The sequence below is a fragment of the Camellia sinensis genome, chromosome 10 (genome assembly GCF_055761805.1).
Source record: "Camellia sinensis isolate YWXY chromosome 10, ASM5576180v1, whole genome shotgun sequence".
Classification (NCBI taxonomy): Eukaryota; Viridiplantae; Streptophyta; class Magnoliopsida; order Ericales; family Theaceae; genus Camellia; species Camellia sinensis.
The window spans coordinates 98,130,710-98,138,236 of NC_138970.1; the positions used below are offsets into that span (position 1 = coordinate 98,130,710).

General features: G+C 38.8%; 1 long non-coding RNA gene across 1 annotated transcript; it reads left to right on the forward strand.

Moving 5' to 3' along the window:
- The first annotated feature begins 245 nt into the window (after positions 1 to 245).
- On the forward strand, positions 246 to 1,202 carry LOC145801687 (uncharacterized). The gene is made up of 3 exons (XR_014343327.1): positions 246 to 359; positions 463 to 532; positions 629 to 1,202. It is a non-coding gene; the product is annotated as an uncharacterized LOC145801687 (long non-coding RNA).
- The last annotated feature ends 6,325 nt before the right edge of the window (positions 1,203 to 7,527 follow it).

Sequence of the window (7,527 nt, forward strand, 5' to 3'; positions counted from 1 at the left end):
AGGTCTGCCGTTGTGTTTTCGTGTAGATTTACGTGCCTTTCAATTACAGAGGAGTGCATTGGTTGTGCGTTAAAATTGATATGGTGGACCGTGTAGCCTACCTATTCGACTCAGTCCCATCCAACCGACCGAAAAAAAGGAAGCTAAATGCAGCTAAAATTTTGGTATGTCCTTCTGGTGCATTTCTGAACACTACAAAAAACTTGAACATCCTTTACGTAAACCAACTTCAACCTTGTGGAACAGGTTGAAACTATGCACGACTTGCTGCAACTACACTTTGGAAATGATTATGTTACAGACGTGCGTACCTTCCACCGCTGCATGTTAGACGAGAGGCCAGTACAACAACTGGACGAGTAATCCACAATCCCTCCCTCACATTAATGTCTAAGCTGCATGACTGACTTAATGAACCTATTACGTATTGACGACAACTTTAATGTGAAATTATTTTTGTAGCACGTTTGACTGTGGGATGTTCGTCATCAAATTCATGCAGCAACCTGATTTAAGCCCCGGTCCACACAAGGTACATTCTACCGCTTAATTTCCATTTGTCAATCAAATCCTTCCTCGTACGTCCTCCAATTTTAACTGATTTGTCTTACAATTTTTGTGGACAAAGTTCGCTCCCTCTGTGCGTCATAAGTTGTTGGTTGACATCGTTATGGATGTCAATAATGCAAAGATCGCAGAGTACCGGGAGTGCCTTCATATGAGCAATGCCACAAGCTAGGCCAGTGATGGGAATGGGCTGCCAGTACGCCAGTAATTTGGGTGGCAATAGGAGTTTAACTAATTTTTTATTCTTTGATTTCAATATGGATGTTAATTATGGGTCCCCAGTATTGTTTTTGCTGGACGATGTAAATATGGACCAACTGTAAACATGGATCAAACATGTCGATGTAAACATGGATCAAACATGTCGACGTGGCTGCTGACTTAGTACTATTTTGTTTACGCATGTTTCTTGTTCGGATGAATGCGATTGTAACTGTATATAATTTACGGCTGCTTTTGTTACCGAAGTTAATTTATAATTTAATTACAAAAAAGGGAAAATTAATTTTAAAAAATGAAAGAAACCACATTATGAATGAAAACTCAATACTCTTCGTAGGTAAGTTATATATCAGCCCATTAGCACATATGACTCCAGCCAAAAAAAAACTTTCATGGCTTACAGGGAAGGATAAAAAAAAAGTAAATCAAATCTACATATCTGCTGCATCATCAGCAGCGTCTTCTGAAGAGTTGTCCGTACTGTCTGACTGACTGTCCTCATCCATTGTCTTATCAGACTTCGCTTCGTCCGCCGCCAATTTGTCATCGGTCAGCCAATCAACGTTCTGCTTGATAGCGCCGACTTGCCGCTCCAAACTTGACAACCGTGTGTCCACTTCATTCAGCCTTTCGTAGATAGCTTGCAACTGCTGGAATACAGGAGCAACATGAGCTTCAACAATAGCTTCAATCTTGTTCGAATCGGACATTTTGTAGGAATATGTGTATGGTTTATTTTACTGACTACTTTTTTAAAGGAATGTACAGATTCATAATATTACACAACACTATGCTGTAAGTATTTGTAATATATGGTACATGACTTGTATGTTTGCAGAAGACCTCATGCATTGTGACATACATCGTATTAATTTCTCAAACTGGCCGAATTCATCTTGCAAAAATTCGTTCCTTCTTGCATGCACCAAGTCATCCGTTCAGTACCCCTGATCGTCCATTATTTGGCATTTCCAACACGCATGCATTGTACCTTCCATCAGTACTATCCCACTGTCATTGATTTCCACACCCACAGTTCATCATACAGTCACATTCGTCATTTGTATTTGTGCCCCAACCCAATTACATGTCTACTCATCCATAAAGGTTAGCAAAATTGCTCTTATCAGATACATATGCCGTTCCAAGTGCACCGAACCTTTAAATGCAATACCCGCAGTCATTAAGTTGCTTTTACGCAGTTTGGGTAGTTGTTGCCACCAAACAACAATAAGTGTGTTCACGTCTTTAAACCTACCACCAACGTATTAATGACTATGGGTTGAAGGTAATTTAACATTTACTACCAACCACAAAAAAGTTTGCAACCAGTGTTGTTTCCTTTGCATTTGGGTTTGTTTTTGCGTCCATATATTCTTCGTGAACCTGCGAAAACAAAGTTGGACTCAATCAAGAAGCTTCACACCTATGGATGCACACCACGGTAAACGTGGTCGTGGACAATCACTTGCAACGGCTGGCAGCTCCCGACCGAAGTCACCATAATTGGATTATGCAGGTGGGTATATTGATTCCTTCGGTGATCGACGTTTCTTTGAAACAGGGTTCCCACTGTGGAGTTTTGAACCTCTACGGGATTACAACTGCACCCCAATACAAGATGCTTGCCTGGGGAAGTATTTTGGAATTCCAGTTTCACTGTTTGCCAAACGAGTTCAGTGTGAACACCACTGTCTATGTGCTTTTCTGAAGGTCACAAAAGCCCGATCGGTTGAAATGCAGCGACAATTCCCTCATGTCAGCGACTCCCAACTTAGGCATCGTTTGTAAAGTGAGGTTGATCAAATGACTCGTCGACTCATTAGGAACTCACAGATAGAGGACGCAAAGGCAGAGTCGAAGATACATGGATCGAACCCGGCATCTGCGATAAAGGCTATAATGGAGGATCCTGCACTGGTGTCGGACCCTGACCTTTCAGATTACTCAGACTCCGAAGTTGTTGATTTGAGCGAGGATTAGCAGACCTGGACATGTGTATGACATAGTAAGCGTAGTCTTGTGAGATGGCATCGTCGCGCGAAAATAAACGACTTAGAAACTAACAGACCGTCATACTCTGCTAACCATTGCAACGGTGCATGCGTTAACGTCTTCATCAAAATGATTTGTTGAAGGTATTTTTTTGGGTCACCGTCCTCGACTAAAATCTGTCTTATGATTTTTGTTGGTACGATGACAAGGTAATTTTTTTGTAATGTCAATGACCGATATTAGAAACTATCATTAACCTACGTTTTGTTGATTACTTCATGTTTGTGAATCGTTCAATATGGACAACAAGGTTTAAGTGTCGGAATCATTGACTAGAATCACAAGTTGTAATTGCAAACAAAAATTGTGCACAACCAGCCAACGGTCTCATACACTCTTACCATCAATATGGGCACAAAATGTTTTGTTTTTTCAAAGACGACGGTTGTGTGGAAGCATACCCCATGGGGTCAACCTGTGCATTACCAATTTTTCTCCCATTGTGCATTGTTATGAACTAATCAGCTCCCCTCCAAACAAAAAAATATACAATAGACCATGCAGAAACAGAGTATTGATATTCATTAATGAAGAAGTCAGCACGATGGTGAAGAAATGTACCACGCATCCTATATCTGCTTTCAACTTGCTAACAGATAATAGTTGAGGCCACAGATAAGTGACAAACAGATACTAGTTGACAGATAACAGATTTGCCAAATCTGTTAATTACAAACAAACCTGCAACACATAACAGAAGTTGTTCATTACAACCAAAATTGATGCACCCAGATAAGAGAACCTGCAACAGAAAACAGGCCACAGATAAGTGACAATGCACCGAAAAAATTCAGTCATCCACAAAGCATCCACAAAATTCATCCACAGAGCATCCACAAAAATGAATCCACATACCATCCACAAAATTCGTCCACAGATCTGCCAAATAGCATCCACAAAGCTCTTACAATGACACCAATGTTTCCCAAAATTCATTACAGACTAACATTATAAGTCACATCATAATAACTTATAAAATTCATTCCGTACATTCATTCCATAATAAAATTCATTCCACAAAGCTATTAAGTAAGTTACATAAGTTACATCATAATAAAATTCATTCCATAAACATTACTTACATAATGAAGTACAATACAACAAAAACTGGTACAAACTTCCATTCAATTTCCCAAAATACAAACAAGTACGAAAGTTACATGATCAAGTACAAAATGATAGAAGGGCTGTGCTACATCCCCCGAATTTGGGGGCCCCTAATCCCCCGAAAAATCAGAACAAGGCAAAAAAAAAAACATGCCCAAAACGACGTTGCTTTGGGCATTAGGGGGATTAGGGGGGGCATTTTTAGGGGGACAAATCATTTCTCAATGATAGAAAATAGGAAAATGATTTGTCCCCCTAAAAATGCCCCCCCTAATCCCCCTAATGCCCCAAACGACGTCGTTTTGGGCAAATTTTTTTTTTTTTTTAATTTTTTTTTTTACCCTTTTTTTTTTGCCTTGGTTTGAAATTTAGGGGGATTAGGGGGCCAAAAATTAGGGGCATGTAGCAAGGCCCTAGAAAAAATAATGAAATACACCATCGCTTTGATTATATTTTCTATCCTTTCAAGCCTTCGACCATGGTCATTTCCCAAGTCATGAAGCCTCGTCCTTACATCGTTGAAGTGTTCTACTGTTAAAGCATCACCAGCTCTAGTGTTGGAAGGGATTGTGGACATAACGCCTTCATCATCTTCAGCCACGAAGTTGAAGTAATTGCAATGGGGAGTGGGAGTGGTACTCTACAATGCATGACAATCAGTTAGTTGAATACGACAAATATTACTGTGACTACTAAAGGATTAAAATTTCCAATACATACTTACATATTTTGATGGGCAAACAAAGCACAAACGCCCTTCATTTCCATTCTTATTGTTCTGACAATACGTATGGCAGCGGTTCTTCCACAATTGCACAGCCTCGTTTGTAATCTTATGTTGCTAATGTTAGAAGAAGAAGCCATTTTTTAAATCTGCATACATGAGAAATTTGTAGTGGTCTGCTATGCTTCTGTTTGATGGGGTTAATAGCAGGTCTAGCTTAATTTGAGGGGCAGAGTGTGTCTTTACTGAAAACATCTATTTGTTCAAACTGCCATGTTTAATAGCATTTGCACAGAGGTTACACAGACTAAACTGTTAATAGCATTTTAACAAACATCGCAGCTCAATGTACACACGTAGCATTTTGAAACTGAACAAATACAACAGTTTCAAACATAGCATTTGTGATTAATTACACACATGTTACACACATAGCATTTTCAATCTGAACAAACATGGCAGTTTTACAAACATATCAGGTCAATGTCAAGTAAATTATCAATCACACATGTTAAACAACTATTATCAACAAATCATGCTGAAGTGAAATGATTAGGGGCAGATTGTTGGAGACTATGATTCAGTAGTTATCAAACTGAAATAGTTATCAACAAATGACACATGTGATTTTCAACAAAGCACACTGAAATACTTATCAACAAATCAGTAATAGTTATGAACATTTAAGTTCAGTTTGATAATAGTTACCAATGTTGATAATAGTTAATTCAAGTCACGCAGCTAACACATTAGTTGATAGCAGTTTATTACAACAATTCATGCGTGATTGACAACAAATTCAGCAAAATCACATTATCAATCACACATTGAAAATTACACAACTATATGCATTCGTTCAACTAATTATCAATCTGCATAATCATACTATGTTCTGCAAAGATGTGATCCTTTTATTTTATGTTGGATCAGTTTCTGCGTATTCATACTACGTTCTGCAAAATTTATACTTCAACTCTAAAAGGTAAATGCATAAATGTTCGTCACAATATGTGCCGCATTTTTCAAGCATACCATTTATCTATCTGCATAACAGTAATTTTCAAATATTTTTTGTGAATCACAACCCTAACTTTTTTATTTCAGCGTTTGGAGGACGAACCTGGTTCATCTATGGCCTGAAAGCCCATGTTATCGTCAACAAATTCCTTCTCTACAGCCGATGGTGGTCGCGGTCGAGCTATGGTTCGCGAAGCAGAGAAAATGAGGGCTACAGTGGTGGGTTGGGTTTACGAGTGGGTGGCCGTCGGGAGTGGTCGCCGGTGAGGATGGGTTCGGTGGAGGAGGAGTGAGTGTGACAGTGAGGGGGAGTGAGAATGAGATTGAGGTGTATACTCTGTATAACCTGTATAGCAGAGCGGGAAAACGGAAATTTATTGAATAAAAACCAACTTTAACCATTATTGGTTTTAATTTCTATTTATTGGTTTTCAAAACTGAAAGGTTGTGGAAGTTCAAAAGGAATGAAAACCAATTTTAACCAATATGTTTTAATTTCTATTTCTGCCTCTCATAGAAATAGAAATTATACAACTACCTAGTATCTACACATTAGGTCCATAACACATATACCTTTAAGCCTATTAACTAAATTGAATCACTTAAATTGTAGGCTTCTTATAAATGATAACACCACATTCAATTATGTGGTCCCATTGAGACATTATCTAACAATCTCCCACTGGACCACATATGTATCCTGAAAAATGTGCTTAACTTTACTGAGCTCAGAAATTTGTTATCATAACTTGAGGGTATCCAAACAATCTTGTCCATTAACTATATTAATATAGGATCAAAGCGGTCTTCATTACATCAATCGTAACTCGACCCACCAATGGTCACGTATACTAATACAGCTAAATGACATAGATCAATCATGGATGCGTAGCATGGAAATTACATGTGATGTGATCCATACATGCCTATTTCCAACTGGTCCTACTTAACTTTATTGAGATCAATACTTCACAATACGTAACAGAGCGTAATAAACAGAATATTTCATTTCTGCAGAAATTAATCAAATTACATAGATAAAACTCAAGGCTGACATAAAGCAATAATATAAATACAAACTCCCACTAAACCAGAATGTTCTCAAATAGAACAACACCCATCTGAGCAGTGTGCTCATGAAAAACCTTGGGTGGTAGTCCCTTCGTAAGTGGATCCGCTATCATGGAGTTTGCCCTAATGTGCTCTATGGAAATCTGTTCACTCTGCACTCTTTCTTTTACAACTAGGAACTTGATATCAATATGCTTTGATTTTGTCAAGCTCCTGTTGTTATTTAAAAGAACAAACCCAAAAAATTTTTAAACTCTCTCCCCAAATTTTATTTCAAAAACAACTCTCCCAAAAACAAACCAAACAGTCTTCATTTTAATTTTTAGTCCATAAGCCAAAAAATCACTAACAAAAGACAGAATGAATTAAGACTGGGACCCCCTTTCCCCGTACAAGGATCCTCTCCTTGCAAGCCCCTCCTTGTGCCCGTCCTTGCAGAGCCTTCGGGCCTACTTTTAGGCCCAATTTTGATAATCCAAACCGTTCATATTTTCTGATTTATTCTGTATATCATACCTGTAAAAAATCAAGTTGATTTATTCACTCTCTCTCATTCCAAGTCCCTATATATGGAGCCTCCCTTTCTCCTCCCTGCCTTGGCACGCTCGCCCTCCAATTCCCTCTGGAGATCGCCCACTCTGCTATCCACCTCGTCCTTCTGCCTGACCAGCTCCTCATTATTGCTCATAGCCTCTTCATGTCACTCGACCGCGGCGGCACAGGCTCTTTGCGCCTCGTCGAACTTCTTCTGCTCGCCAGCAAGT